Genomic DNA, 16678 nt, shown 5'->3' with positions numbered 1-16678 from the left:
GGCTACATAGTTCTCTACAAAAATTTAAATATCCACCTTGCACCTGACTTCTAAAATAGCTTTATCAAAATCATTGAAATGAAACCAACAGCCTCATCCAGCAGTCTATAGTGAACTGTCGGCAGAAAGCACCTCAAACACAAAATTTGCCATGAGAAAGAACAGACCCAGTCTCATACTGAATTATGTCCAAACAAAGGAACACAATAAATTGCACTGACTTAGTCAACAGAAAGTTACTTGACTTGAAGTGAGGACACAAGAAGAGAAGCGTTATATTTCATATGTTTGCATTAATTATTTATTTAACCACAATTAGAATTACTTTTGAAAAAAAAATAAAAACATTTTAAAGAAAAGAAACACATCTATTTCATTCATAGGCTCCTTTCTTATTAAATCATTATTACAGGATGAGCACTTTAGACACCAATGCAAAAGCATAATAATTACAATAAAATGAATAGGATGTAATTGAAATGGAAGGATAATTTCTGAGTGTGTTAGGATGGATCCTGGAGGCAGTGCTGTACCTTCCCACTTCCTGAAATTTCACAACCTGGCTGATGGTCACAACATTCCTTCCAAGGATTCCACTCATTATATAAGCAACAATAATGACACTGTGTAAGACATAATTGACTTAATGTTTGCATAAAACAACTTTGTTCTTTATATTACACACATATACTCACACATACTACATACTACCCTCTAAAAATCATTACTTCTGTAACTGGTCTAGCACACAATGGAGGAGGTAGAGCCTGGAAGAGTTCAAGAAAGAAGGGATGGGAATGGGGTGTTCAGGGTAAGACCAAGTGTGGGAGGAAGGAAGGGAGAGAGAGGAGCTTCAGTAACCACATTGAAGAAAGTTTTGGAAAGAGGCCATTTACAGGATTTTTCTTTCCAAGTTAAATGCATTGCATCATTGGGATTTCATGTTTACTAACATAGAGTACAAATGGACACTTCATGATGACTATGAATAAATGCTGATTAGGGCTTCAATTTTAACATGAACTAAATAATAATAACAGCAACAACACAAAACACTATTATTCCACATATATTACATGCATTTAGTCATTTTTTATTAACATATAATGTATTATTTGCTTCATCAGTTTACACAATTCACATCACTCGTTACACCCTCCATCCTCACAACATTTTTAATCCTCACAACTATGTCGTGAGATGAGTTCTATGAAAAGCTACATCATTCAAAAGGGAAAAATGTGGTATAGAGAGGTTATGATACTTGCTCAGTTTTGCACAACTTGGAATTGCTGAGATCACGATTCAGTTTAGGCAGATGCTTACTTTTTTTTTTTTTCTTTTCTTTTCTTTTCTTTTCTTTTTTTTTTTTTTTATCAACTAAGCCTGCAGTCTGGTGGCAAAGAGAGCAGCTGCACACAGATCAGCAGACAGGCAGAGCACACATGGATGACCTAGTGAGACCTGATCCAACAACATCAAAAGCAAAGGCTTTCTCAGGTAGGGAAATGTCTGCTCCACATGGAGAACTCAAGAGCTAACCAGTAATAAATCCAAGCTATGCATTGAACAAAACCAGGGCTTACAGACATCACTGGAGGCTACTTCTCAGCATGCCTGGCATCCAATCCTACTACATTAATACCTTCCTCTACTGGAAGGTGTAGAGTCCCTAACTGAAGGAAAGTATCGCATTACAGTTCCTGGAACAACCTAGGAAGCCACAGGAAAAGAGGTCACAAGTTAAGGTCTGTCATTTAGCAGCTGAATGTCAATTTTCAGATTTTAAAAGTGAGTACTTTAGTTTATGAATGAACTAAGCCCTTGTTTTCCCTCCTTCCTACTTTTTAAACTTCTTGTGAACAATTTTTTTATTAGAATTTTTACCACATAAAAACTGGAGTTTCGGAGAAACACTTCCCATTGGCATCATTAGTCAAACAAGCATCCTGCAGAGCTTGCACCGGTATCCAGGTAACTAAAAAGAAGGTATGAGCAGAGCTTCCATTGAGAGGGCTTCTAATCACTGAGTCAACTAAAATCAGGGCCAGAAGACAATCTAAGGGTTAAAATGACATACAACACTTTGTTCAATATCATAGCTACTGTGATGTTAAGGACTAATCTACAATTACATTTTTATCAATAGATTTTATGATTGTACTCCACAATCACTAAAAATTTTTAAAAATACTAATTTTTTACATTTAAATATCCTCTTTACAATTTATACTTAGTAATTCATAGGAAATGCATAGTCTTTTTCCAGCATGCACATACTGAGAACCTACTAATGATAGCCCTGCTTATTCTCCATTTGAGGAATGCTCCCAAGAATAAATCTCCCAAATTCTAGACTCATCCAAGGTGAAACTTCCACCTCAAATACTTTCTTTTGAACTTCAATCTAATATATACTACATGGTAGGATAAGCAACCAGCATTTGCACTGCACAGTTGCAATTTTATACTAATTTGAGTGGTTGTTTGATCCATGTTTATCCTCCCTAACTAGACTCTAAGTTCCATGAAGACAGGAACCCTACTGGGTTTAAGCTCATTTCCAACATCCCCAGTTTCCTAGCACAGGCTTAATGGATAGATATTTATATGCAGTTGATCACTAAAAGAACAAACGACTAGCTAGTACCTTTACATAGGCATTGACTTTGCAAAGAAAAAGCTAAAACATTGTGCTTTTAGAACATTCCATGGTATATAAAACAAAACATGGGTTTATGAACCATAATGAAAACTTTATTAATATTGGCTCAACATCCTAAAGGGCACTGCATTTTCTTGAGGAAGAATCTCAACAAATTTTTACATTAACCCTTACTTTTGTAAGTTCTGTAATAATGTATGTTTTATTGCATTTCCCAAAACCTTATTAGGTGTTAACAAACCTGAAGGACATCTAGCAAATTCCTCGGGCTTTCTGAATTAATCTCATTCCAAAGAGATGTTTCACAAACACAGTTTTTTATGAGCATGGATAACATATTTGACAGCTTTACCTGAGTAAATATTGACTCACACAGCCAGCCCCAGGTATTAGCCTACCCAAATGAGGACAAAAATCTTCCCAAGTTTTACAAAACATGCAGAGCAAGAACACATGGCCAGAGAATGACAACAAAAATAATAGAGAAAGAATGGTTCTCAGGGAGAGAAGTTGCTGGTATTGATTTAGCTTTTAGCTTGAACTCACTGAGCCATATAAAAACAAATCCACTGTGCAGTACCATCACCTTGGCAACCCCACTCTAATGTAAGAGCAGAGATGGAAAGAAGAACACTATATTTATCTGTATCTAACTGCACAATCAAAAAAGAATATAAACTCAATGCATCCAACCCTTTTGTAAAAAGTAGCTACTTTTTATTTCCTCAAAAGCCTTGAGTTCAGAAAGAAAAAAAGGAACACTGCCAGTAGAGAGAAATTACATGTGTGTGTGAGTCTGTGTGTGTCTGTGAATATAATTTTCCATGTGCCCATGTAAAACGTAAGCTAAAGAAATATGAATTGGGAGCATGCAGCTGAGGAGATGTTTAAAATGAGCTCTCAACAATCCTGCACTTAAAACAGAACTCAGAGAAGGCACACTGAGGTGACAGCTGACTTGGAGATCTACAGTGCCCTGCCTCCATATTCACCAAAGAATTTTTACCTGCTGGATACACCATTATGACTCTAACTTTCCATACGAATCAGATGGGAATAAAATATGCATCTTCTAGCTTCATTGCACAATACCAAGTACGAATGATCTGCTAGAACAATAAATTATTCATACAGTTTAGGAGTTAATTAAGCATTTGAATGGAGATCTTTATTTCAGAGCATAGTAAATTATTTTAACTGATTTTAAAGGAAAAAATGACTGAATTACCATAATCCATTAGGTTCAAGAGAAAAGCTTTCTAGTATTTTATTTGCATGCCATGCTCAAGTAAATAGTGTAGTCTATCAAAATCTATTACACAAAAGATTACATTTATTCTTAAACAGTTGAAATTTATATGTACAAGCTTGTTACATCAAAAAGTTATATCAATCCTAAATTAGAATACTTATGGAAAAAGTCATGTTTCCAAATAGTATAGGTATAGTCCAATTCCAGTCTTTATCTCTTTTCACCTGAACTAATAGCCTTAAATGGCCCTTCTAAATCAAGCCCTTTCTTTCCTTTTTTTTTTAAGATTTTTTCTTTTTTTTATTTGACAGATCACAAGTAGGCAGAGAGGCAGGCAGAGAGAGACAGGAGGAGGAGGCAGGCTCCCTGCTGAGCAGAGAGCCTGATGTGGGACTCGATCCCAGGACCCTGAGATCATGACCTGAGCCGAAGGCTGAGGCTTTAACCACTGAGCTACCCAGGCACCCCAAGCCCTTTCTTTCCAATCTACCATATTGAATTATCTGATAGCTCTTACAGAAAAAGAGTGAAGATGAAACTAGTCTTTTATTAGGATCCCTAATATCTCCCCCACTGTCTTCTGCTAGAATTCAAGGTTTCCCAACATCTAGTGTCAACTTGTGAATCCCCTCCTCTCTCACATGAGTTTAATCATACTCTAACCAAATTTTGATTTTCCTGTCTCTGGATCTCCCTTTTTTAACATTAGTGTCTGTGTTTAAAATGTTTTCTCATCCATTTAGAGACAATTCAAGTGGTACTTTCTCTACTAAGGACTTAATGACTGTTCAGGTCAAAAGTAACTTTACTCCTCTGTGATCCTTTAGCGTATTAAAACATTAATAGGCTTTATTGAGTTCCTTTGTAGTGTAAGCCAAGATCCTTGACCTTCTCAGAGATTTGAGTCTGGTTAGAGGTAAAAGATAAGAAATCAATGACCGCAGTCTTATAGGCTGTGTATTATGATAATGTATGCACGGAATGCCATGAAAGTGTGAAGAATCTAAACCAGATTTAAAGGTAGAGAAATGTTGTGCAGAAAATAGGATTCTTTAACTAATTTTTATGGACAAGTTGTACTTACCTAGATACAAAAGAAGAAAGGCAGTTTAGGAAGTGGGAAGACAAGTATATGTGAAGCACAGGAGTAGTATAAAAGCATATGCTTTTTTCCAGAGCAGTAGTTGGACAGAGTCATCTGTGCCTGTAGAAGTCGAGAGGTCAGCAAGGAAGTTTAAACTTGATCCTGAAAGTGATCAGGACATATTACAAGATTTAAAGAAATGGAATTCCTTAATGAATTATTTTTATTTTAGAAATGTTGTTCTGGTAACGATTGGACAAAAGATTGGAATTTAGCTAGGAAAAAAGATATGAGCTAGATCAGTGGTTTCTAACTTAGGGTGCTTTTGCCCATACTGGGGGATATTTGGCAATCTGTGAATATATTTTTGTTTGTCACAGCTGGGGGTGGTGTTGCTATAGGCATCCAGTTGGAAGAGGCCAGGATTATTGCTCCACAACCAATAACACAAGACAGCCCCCACAACATTACCTGGCCTGGTTTGACTTTTAAGCAAGGAAGAATAGTGGTGACTTTGGGTGCTGTAGGGAGTACAGACCAAAGGACTGAAGAGTGGAAGAGCTACACTGGAGCTCAGGAAAAACAAAATGGTGGGAAACAATTAAAAGGGTGCCAGAGAAGAGGAAAGAACTAAATGAAGCAAGTTAAGGAAGACCCTGCAGAGGAGAGAAAGAATTGGATGGTACCAAGGCACAACTGAAAGACTCACTTCAAGCAGGAGGTGAAAAAGTGACCCAGTGAAACAGGCTGGGACAAATTTATGAAAATCTCTTGGTATCTAGGAGAGATAGTGAGATGGCTCTTAACCTTTGCCCTCAATTTTCCTCCTTAAGGTAAAAGGCAAAGGTAACTCTGAAATGTCAGAGAAATGTATGAAATAAAGACAGAGGAGCACATTTTGAATTGTCACTATAGCAAGCAAGATAAGTTCAGCACATTTTTTATTGTCACTACCAGAACTGTTGTTGAAATTTGACTTTTCAACATTTGAGCCTCATAGTGACTGCCTCCTCCTCAATATACTTTCCACACTGGTTTCTCTTCTGCTAAAGGGCTGCTCCTTTTAAATTTCTTCACTGTTTTCTTCTTCTTTACCTAACCTCCTGTGAGGGATGCCCAGAACTAGGTCCCCAGGCTTCCCCCCTTTTTATCCACACTCAGTGCCATCCAGTCTTGTGACTATGAATACTTTCTGTAGTCCAGTGACAACCAGCTGCACAGCCAGGCCAGGCTACTCACTCACATTCCTGCTTCCAAGCCTGCTACCTACCTCATATGCTCCCTTGGCTATCCAATAGATTTCTGGAATTTATGTGCAAATCTGTAGTTCTGATTAGCCTTCCATAACCCATCCCACCCACAGCCTCCTTCATCTCAACTGATGGCCCTTCCTTCTAGTTGCTTAGGCCAAAATACTTGATAGCATCATTGACTTCTTTCTTTCTGTAAATCCTACATCCAAGTGGTGACTTTCAATAGACCTAGAATGTGCATCCATGTAAAACCTGTACTGCTACAAAGTCCAGCAGAGACATCATTGCCTCTGGCCTGGTGTATACCAAGGGCCTCCTGACAACTCCCTGCCTATCCCTTCCTGGCTTCAGTCTTTTGTCAACAGAGAAGTCAGAAGAAGGCAGAATGTGCAGAAGTCACGGTAATTATTTTAAAACTGTCAGATCAATCCTACCACCTCTTTCTTCAAACCCCTGCAGTGCTCACTCAGAACAAAAAGCAAATCACTCACAATACAAAGCAAATCCACTCTATTGATCTGCAACATCCTGTGCTAACTGAGCTTGTCTCTTTGCTCTGGCCACATCAGCATCCAAGCTACTCCTCTAACATTCCAGGCATACTCCTAGCTTACGGTGTTTGTAAGATTTCCCCTTTGCCTACTCTGTGCTTTCCCCAGGTGTACACAAGCCCATGTCCCTCCAGTTCAAGACTTGACTCAAATGCCCCTCCTCAATGAGGCTTCCTGTTTTAAATTACAGCCACGTTTCCACTTCCCTGGAACAGCTAAGTCCCCTCCCTTCCCTGTTTTTACTCATATACATAAATATATTTTTAAATCTTTGCCATAGACTTACATAATTCTATACAGTATATTATTTATTATTTTTATTGCTTGTCTCTCCTGATAGATTTTCTTCCCTGAGAGATTTGTACTTGTTTTAGGTGGTAATTAAGAGGTTCAAATGTAGGGAATTGATATCGTCAGGGTTGCAATTTAGTGGCACAATCTGGCCAAAGGTAGTACAAAGGAACAGAACAAGGGTTGAAGCTTGAGGCTTTCATAGTGGTGTAGAAATGAATAAATGAGGGTCCTGGGATGAACTGGCAGCAAGTGTAAAGTGATGTAGGGAAACCCTAGAGAAAATCCACCTGTCAGCACAGGCCTTTTACAGAGATAGGATAGTTCAATGGAAGACTGCAAGCTTTGGGCACAGGAGCCTGTAATCACCTCCCTACATGACCCCTTACTCTATGATATTAATCACTCACTTCTCTGCAGTATGGAGCTAATGATGCCTTATTTTAAAGTGGTTGAGGACTGTAGATCATATAAAAAAAAATCACCTAGAACTCTCCTGGCATATGGCAAATGTCTATGACATCTAATTAGAAGTAAAGAGCACAGGAGACAGAGAAAATCCGTAAAGTTCAGAACTTTAGGCAAGGGTTTGGCATAGGGACTTTTGGGCCAAGGCTTACCAGCCATACTCCTGTCCCTCATACAACATTGGTGAGGGTCAAGAGCCAATTGAGAAGCTGTTATTAGTGTATACCAGCATGCTGTGACTCCCAATGCAGAGTTCTTTAAGAAAACTGGAATGGACAACTTGGTTTAATGCTGAGGGCAAAACAGAGCCTCTTACTGCCTGCTTCCAAATCTAAATCATAGGGTCCTCCTTCTCAAGCTTATTTTCAGATATCCCCAGGACAGGAGATCACACTCCAAAGCCACTTAGCAACCAGATCACAGGCCAGCTGCACACAGGACAGAAAGAGGATGGCTGGTCAAGCAATCACTCTGGGTCATCACAGGGTGACTCTGGTTCAGGAATATCAATCATCAACCCACTAAATCTGCTCCTCCATTTTCTGTGAGAAGGTACAAAGGAAATGGCAGAAATCCCCATAATGGAGATGCAACACTCCCTTGTCAAGGATACAGTAAGCTTGAGAAGAAATGTTGGAGAAATATGGGAAGGGGAAAAAGTGGATGTCCCCTTCCCCAGCATACCACATTTATTGTATTTCTTTCAAGTTCTAAACTCTAATGCCCAAGTTACTTGCTAAAAATACTTTAGTTGAATTTAAACCCAAGATAATAATGACATGATCTCTTATTTCCTTCATGCACCATAATTTTATGACATTGTCATAGAGGACAATATTCATTGGGTCATATTGTTCCTTCTGAGATCACTTCCATAAAATCTCCTAAATGAGGTATAACACAAAATTTATATATATACCAAAACTTTGAAAGTGGAAAAAGTAGAGAGTATTTCAGATAAAAAGCAGCATAATGTAAAAATTTCAGAGCTTATGCTATGAAGAAAAGAAAGCAACAAAGTTAGACCCAGTAGAGGGAAGAAATATGCAGAAGAGAAAAGCAAAAACTAAACCACCTGACTGTGAAGACAGAAGTAAGAAATAAACTTGATATAATGTGTACCATAGGATTTCTAAGTAAGATGGCATAGACAGAAGGCACTGGAAGGACCAAAATCAAAAACCAATATGGGCCTATCTTGGCCATAAAGTGTAGATTTGTTTGCGAGAGTAGTATGTAAAGAGGGAAATATGTAAGATAGATTCTAAGGAGATAAAGGACATCTTGGAAGGGTGCATGCCTACATGACCTCACACAAGACTCACCTTTCCCTCAGCTTCCAGAGTTTTCACTCAAATGAAATGAATTTCACAAAAACATTAGGAATCTGGCACGTGCTCAAACAGAGTGGGCTGTAACTAGCAGGGTGCTAAGGACCTGGATCCAAGAAGAAGATTAACAGGTGATAAGTGAGGTGAAAGAGAGATTAATGCAGGTTAAAGTCTGAAGTGGGCCCCCAGCCAAGTTAGGCTATGTTCTTCCAGGCTGGTCCCTGACAGAAAGTGTCAGGTTAGTTGAAAAAAATTGAAGATGGAAAGCAGTGAGGAAAGCACAAGAGGCCAGCCTTTGATGTGCTTGAGTCTGTGCCTTATACTTCTTCCTCAGTAGAACTCATTTCAGAAGTTGTGGTGGGATGAACCTGAGGGTGAAGGTGGAGGGCACACATCTGAGTAGCTGGGCAAAAAAACAGAAAAAAATTCTTAGTTATGCTGGGGAGAAAGAATTTTCTATACTCTTTAAGATTCTTCCAGCTGGACTAAGAATCAAATTGACATGAGACAGATTAACAGGAGAAAATCAAATTTAATAGTGTATGTACATGACACTTATAAGAGCGAAGGAGATAGGTAGGGGTCTGAGACTACAAAGGGGAGAAAGACAATTAGCAAGAATGTGAAAGTAAGCATTTGAAAAATGGTTGAAAAAGGTTGTCCTATTATGTTGACATTTCTTAGGCAATAGCTCTCTTCCTGGTACAAACAGGCAGTTGAGGGGTAGGTAAAGAGCCTTTTCTTAATCTGCTGGTTTTGGAGTGCTTTTAACTCAAAATAATGTTCATACCAAAGTGGCCCATCTTGGGACAGCTGACCTTGCTCCTTATACTTCACACACCAATGTAAACTTACTGATTTCTTTTTATCACCAGACACAAACATGGCATTTGACTACTATATTATTAATAAAGCTTTTCCAAAAGAAGCCAAGTGAAGCTATAATAACTGTTACTCAAAAGACAATAAAAGTCTCTAGATGCAGTATATTTAAAAATTCACCATAAATGTATTTGTTCACCAACATTTGGGAGAACAACGTTTTTACTTGTATGCATGTATGCCTGCTTCCTTTTATTTTAAATTGGCTTCAGAAGCTCATGTTCACTTTTTAAATATATACATTTTAGAAGTTAGACTTAAGTTTGCTCCACAAGATTCTTATCAACTCTAAAATTTCATAATTCTCTAAATGTTTTGGATTGGAACAAATCCGATTTCCAGACATGGCGATTGCCACCTAGGGATTTATACCTCAGAGAGAACTAGAAATGTCATTGACCAAAGCTTCCCATAAATGAGTATTGTTTTCTCTATGCCCATAGCTATGGTTTTATTCTATTTTTTATTTCTGTATTTAAGCCATATACAGATTTCAGAAGGTTTGTCAACCATGAATAGACCAGTTTACAATATTTGAAGAACACAGAGCTTTTTTTTCTCACTGAGGAAGTTTGTTGCTGTGAAACCATCCATATGTTAGCATAGCATAGAAAATACATTGTTTCTATCTTGGTTGAAAGCACAAGAAACAAATGAATAGAAGATAAGCTTTTAACATATAGAAGATAACAGCATAGGAAAAGAAATGAAGAAAAATGATAGTTGTATAAAATAGTTAATGAATAAAATTGCAAAGAAGTATCAATTGTTCCATCAGCAAATGTGTTATATTTTGAAATTATAACATTGTTCCTTTCTTTTTTTTTTTTTTAAAGATTTTATTTATTTATTTGACAGACAGAGATCACAAGTAGGCAGAGAGGCAGGCAGAGAGAGAGGAGGAAGCAGGCTCCCTGCTGAGCAGAAAGCCCGATGCAGGGCTTGATCCCAGGACCCTGGGATCATGACCTGAGCCGAAGGCAGCGGCCTTAACCCACTGAGCCACCCAGGCGCCCCTGTTCCTTTCTTTTTAAGCCATTAATTTCATATTTAGTACGAAGTGTCAGATTTCTACATATGTAAGGAACATCACTGGATAAAGCTTTACAAATGCAAAAATTGAGACTCTGTTAGGTAGATTTAACACTATGTTATGAAAAAATCACATTACTTTGTCATTGAAATTTTTATAACATAATTATTTGTAATACACCAATCTTCTTTGTACCTTCCAATAGTACAATCTAAATTCTTTCTTATACATAGGATTGATAAAGGAAGATAACAAATCAATTTGGGTTGCTAAACCCCCAAAGATGCAATAATTCAAACAAATGACATTATTTAAAATATCTCCATTGACCATGTATGTTGTGTCAACCTAAGTTGAGTCTAGGAAACTGGGTAAGACTCTCCATGTCTCTATGGAGAACCTGAAGAACCAACAAGTACAGTCCTGGGAATGGAGACACATTATAAACCTGCACTGAAATCCTTCATTCCTAATGTGGAAAATGTTCTTTATTGCCTTCAAAATGTTTGCATTTGGGCTGGCCCCTCACTCAGGAGTATTCTTCAACTGTAGTTGAAATTTTAAAAACCTTTACCTAAGTTTTTGGTTTTGTCTGTTTCTCCAATCAAGATATTGGCACCATGAGACCAGGTCTTTGCTTTTGCTCATTACTGTATTCCCTAGAGAAACTGAGTATTGTAGATCCCACACCAGTGTTTGGCATAGGTTGAGTACTCAACATTCAGCATGGTTGAATGACTGAATGTTCTTTCAGTTTCTTGGCAAGTCTTCTCTGGACTAGACTAAAATTGGATGTAACTGATTTTCTAGGTTCTGATGGTGAAATCACTTCTGGAAAACACCTGTACCTCAGCCCCACCACCTTGTCTGTCTTTAGGCTTAGGAGGCCTTAGGGGACCTCAGGAAACTCCCCTACATAGCCTCCCATTTGGGCTCCCAGTCTTCAGTCTTCCTTGTTCCAATTCTTCCTTCACATACCTAAGATAAAATTCATATACAATATTCTCCATACCATGGTGCTAGCCCAGAGTTTCTTAAGCTCAGTCTACAGACAAATTCTTGGGGCTCTGCATTATGATGAGATTGATAACACAATTCTTAGCTTACATTTTCAAAATGGCATCAGCCACTGTCCCCTTCCATCATTCCTGTTCACTCTACTATACTTAACTACCAGAATAATCTCTCCCATGATTTTCCTCATGTTACCACCTCATGTGAGGTGCCTTGAGATTTCTCTACCTGGGACATTTCTACACAACCTTTAAGACCCAGTTAAAATTTTATGATTATGATTTCTGTAGAATTTCTCACTATCCCAAGCATAATTTGTGCTTTTATCCAATCATTGCGGTATATTCAAAACACATTTATTGGGCACTAGCTGAATGCCTGATATGAAGGGGCTTATGATCTGGTACATCATTTAGGGACCTATGACCTCGTACTGAAAAAAGAATGTGAAATTTAAAACTTAGTGAGAGAAGTATCACTAGAGATATGGGATTATGGAACAACAGATGAGCAGTAGGGAATTATAGAATATTTTGCAGAGTCTAAAATGTTTGATTAGTATTTTGACAGACAATAAGAAATTTGCATCTAGGTAAACATATAGACATGTGGAAAAGGACATTACAGGTAGGGGACACCTGTCAGTACAGACTGCATTCAAGGAATTGTAGGCTGTAGGTAAGCCAGAGCATGGGGAAAAAGAGGCTGAGGTAAACAGTGTTCTGTACACATATCAGTGATTCTGCAAAGCTGAGTCAGAAATTAAATGCCCAGCATCAATGTTCTGATGACACATTCATTAAACATTTATCCAAACTGAGGTTTTTGGACGGAAGGGGGGTGGAGGGATGGGTGACCCTGGTCATGGGTATTATGGAGGGCACATATTGCATGGAGCGCTGGATATGGTGCATAAACAATAAATCTTGGAACACTGAAAAAATAAAAATAAATTTTAAAAAAGCATTTATCCATTTGCTTTACAGATGTTTCATTAGATTTTTATCTTCCCTGTCCGTGGCTAAAATCCTTGGGAGTCAGGAATAAAATGTTAATCTTCACGTTTATTTTGTTCCTCTTCCTTCCCTCCCCAGTGAATTTAGCACAGGGTTTAGATATAGCACATCCCTCCTCCCATGGGAGGAAAAAATAATGCTTTTGGCATAATCTGTGACTTCTGGTATGTAACCTAACTTCCCTGAGATCTAAAGTCCTTATTTGTCACAAGTGAAGGTAACAATATTTTGGGGGTTTGATGAGGGTGAATAAAACATATTCATATACAGAGAGACATATAAACATATAGTACACACGGACACTGAACAATTGTGACTATCTTGAGATCATATTTATTTAGTTAGTTATTATTTTTATTAACATATAATGTATTATTTGCCCCAGGGGTACAAGTCTGTGAATCATCATGCTTACACACTTCACAGCACTCACCATATCACATACCCTCCCCAATGTCCATAATTGATATCAAATTTCTATTAGCTCCTAACTCTTTCCTTAGTTCAAATTTTATGAAATTTTAAACTGCTCTACTGGTTCAAGTTTCTACATCAACAAAGATATGTAATAGTTTTTGAAATCCTCCCAGTAACGTTTTTAAAACACTTGGATGTAAAACTTGAATCTAGAATCATCACTGAGGAAAGATAAGATGTAGTCTTTTCAATAATGAAATAACTGAAAGGATAAAAATTCAGCTTTGGTTAGATTTTCTTTATGTTTCTGACTCAAAAAATATATTATTACAGTTTTCTCTGAAACAAAATTATTGAACTCTAGAAAGTAAATTTTATATTTATAAAAATCCTTCTGAGATGAATAACAACAGGATCACCCAATTCAAATCAAAGAATCAAGTCATATTTTTCTATTCAATTCATATAAAACAGGCAAGGTATAAAGCAGAGTTCTGATTGTGAAATACTGTGTGGCCACTTTTGGTAAGAAATGTAAAGTCAACTCTAGAAAGAAGTTGATTTCACTTGGCCCTTGAGCATATAAACTGATATTTAAATCTGAGTCTCTGTGAGAATGTTGGCTCTGGCAGACATAAATTAGAGTCTTTCTAAGAATATACTTTCATTTATATTTTTCCTTTAAGGTGAAAGGGTTGATAGAAAATCCACTATGATAAATAATTAAAATTTTTTCGTGGCTCTTCATTTCACTTTAAATTGACATTCGATCCCTGTATATTTCTATGTAAAATTAGTTTTAAATTATTAGCATTCCTTAGAGTGTACCCTATTATTCTCATTTGCCAGAATGAGAGGAGAATTACAAAGAAATTATATAACTAGCCATAAATCATACAATCATCTCTATTCTTGTCATTGGCTATATTATAAGTCACTCTCAAATAGTAACATGCTGCCAGGATTGCTTTGACTGTTTCATGACACTGGAAATAGATTCAGCTGTATAACTTATGTATTAAATAGACATTCAGGGCCCTAAAAAAGTTAAAGTGCCTGTAAGGCCCTACTTTAATACCAAAGTCTGCAAAGAAAAGAATTAGAAGCTATTAAAGCCATAGAGATTGATACTGTTAAGTCCTATTTATCATTTCTTCTAATTATCAGAAAGCTCTAATTATCTGGTTTTTATTTTATTTTAGCATATTCTGTTCTCTTTCTTATTTGAAGAAAAAAAATACAAAAGTAAATAGGACAGTATCAGTCAATCATTTCAATTCAATGTAACATTTCATTACTAATTCTCAACCCTGGTTGAACATTATAACTGCTAGAACTTTTTGCTTTTGTTTTTGTTTTTTTAAGATTTTATTTATTTATTTGACAGACAGAGATCACAAGTAGGCAGAGAGGCAGGCAGAGAGAGAGAAAAGGAAGCAGGCTCCCCACTGAGCAGAGAGCCAGATGTGGGACTCGATCCCAGGACGCTGGGATCATGACCTGAGCCGAAGGCAGAGGCTTTAACCCACTGAGCTACCCAGGCACCCCTGACTTTTTTTTTTTTAACATGGATATGAAGCACCCACTCAGAGATTTGGGGTGAGTAAGGGACAGTCATTGTTATTTTTCACAAATTCTCCAAATTATTCTTATAAGAAGCTATAGTGGAGAACCACTGATGTGCAACAATAAAATATGACCTTATACTACAGATGCAAATTGCTGAAATATATGAAGCCAATTTTAATTATATAATATACAAAGTGTTCTTATTCTAAACAAGGTGAAAATTAACAATGCACAGATTATACACACACACACACACACACACACACACATATGATATTATTAAGGGAACTAAAACAGTTAATAAAACTCTTCTCTATCCATTTAACTATGTCTTACTCATGGTTTCTAAGACTTGGTCTGGCTTCTTTGCCAGAAAAGGAGATTTGCTATTTCTGAAATGCTAGTGCAAAATAAAATTCATCATACTCACTTTGTATGGCACATCAAAGATGAGTGATAATATTATTATATGTATAAATGCTCTTTATGTTTTATCCACAGTTTTATATGAACTTGTTCTTTTCCTAACTGGTGACAAGCTTTCAATTAGCTTCCAAGGAAAAACTGAGATTAACTGCAGTCTAGTACATTGTAACTGTTGTTCCAGTTTAAGAAGATCAGCATCTAATCAATAATATATTAATGACTATATTTTTTGAGCCCTTGTAAATTAACAGCTAAAGGCAAAGAACCGTTTTTGTTCTCCACTCTATGCCTTCATAGTTGGGTGCTAAATCAAAAGAAACATAATTTGGGTTTGATTAATGTTGGCGTTAACAGATTGTTGCTGTTTAATGTAGTTAGTTCCTCAATTTATCTTCATATAATGGCAAGGTTGTATCCCCAACAAAGCTCTTTAAGGCTACAAAAATGTTTCTTAATAGTGTTATTCTTTGACTTCACAGTCAGCATATCTTGTTTTGCTTTTATCATAGGCTCCTTTAACATGTTAATCTTTTATAAGCACAAATAATAAATAACAGTGAACTCCCACATCAAATGAATAAGAGTTTCTGTGGGGTTAGAGTAACCCCACAGGTGGACACCCACCCTGAAATTTAATTAGTGTAGGAGTGCTCTTGGAGCTCCAGCTGGGCATATACTGCTTATGCCATACCAGAGACCATCAGAGTCCCTGTTCTAAATGAGAGCAAAACTCTTGTAGGGATCAAGACCTAAGCTTGTGCAACAACCACAGCACATAATGTCTTCTAAACTGTGGGATGCAGCTGCTTGGGCTGTTTGAAGGTGACAGAGATCACTACGGATTGAAGCTGTCAGGGAACATGTTCAAATAACCTTAATTTGAATCTGGAGGAACTCTTACAGAAAGAACAAGAGAAAGGCCAGTGATGGGAAAACAACATAAACCATAGCAGAAAAAAATAACCTCACAAAAGGACTACATGCAGTATGGAAGTAAAAGATTACTGACAGGTTAGATTACATGGTACCTTGAGATGAGGAGAGAATCTAGTTTCACCCCTACAGATGGCATGGGAGCAATTATACATCAATGAAACAAAAAGTGGCTAAAGATAAATCTGAGAGAGATCCAAAGAATGAAGTAGATTGGAGAAATAACGGTGGCAGAAAAACCCAGTAGGTGGCCATTGCAAGTGGCACATAATGAAGAGAGGTGCAAATGGGGAAAGAAGGAGTGAAGAGGAAGAAAAGGGTTAAAGTGTAATACAAAAGATAAAAAGAGAAGGGAAATAAAAGGTGATTCCAGGATTTTAGTGTGAGAAATTTGTATGAACAGAAACTTTGGAATAAGAGGCTGGTTTGACCATTAGGAAAGTAGAAATGTTGAAATATGATTTGATTATTCTTATGTTGAGTGAATGAGAAG

At 37.1% G+C, this 16678-nt stretch overlaps 1 protein-coding gene across 1 annotated transcript in view; it reads right to left on the bottom strand.

Moving 5' to 3' along the window:
- LOC111155452 (peroxidasin like) overlaps positions 1-16678 on the bottom strand; it is a 446194-nt gene that overhangs the window by 150953 nt on the left and 278563 nt on the right. The window lies entirely within an intron of this gene.

Source organism: Enhydra lutris, unplaced genomic scaffold, assembly GCF_002288905.1.
Source record: "Enhydra lutris kenyoni isolate GAN:26980312 unplaced genomic scaffold, ASM228890v2 scaffoldscaffold41, whole genome shotgun sequence".
Taxonomy (NCBI): domain Eukaryota; kingdom Metazoa; phylum Chordata; class Mammalia; order Carnivora; family Mustelidae; genus Enhydra; species Enhydra lutris.
This window is presented reverse-complemented; position numbering and strand designations above follow the sequence as displayed.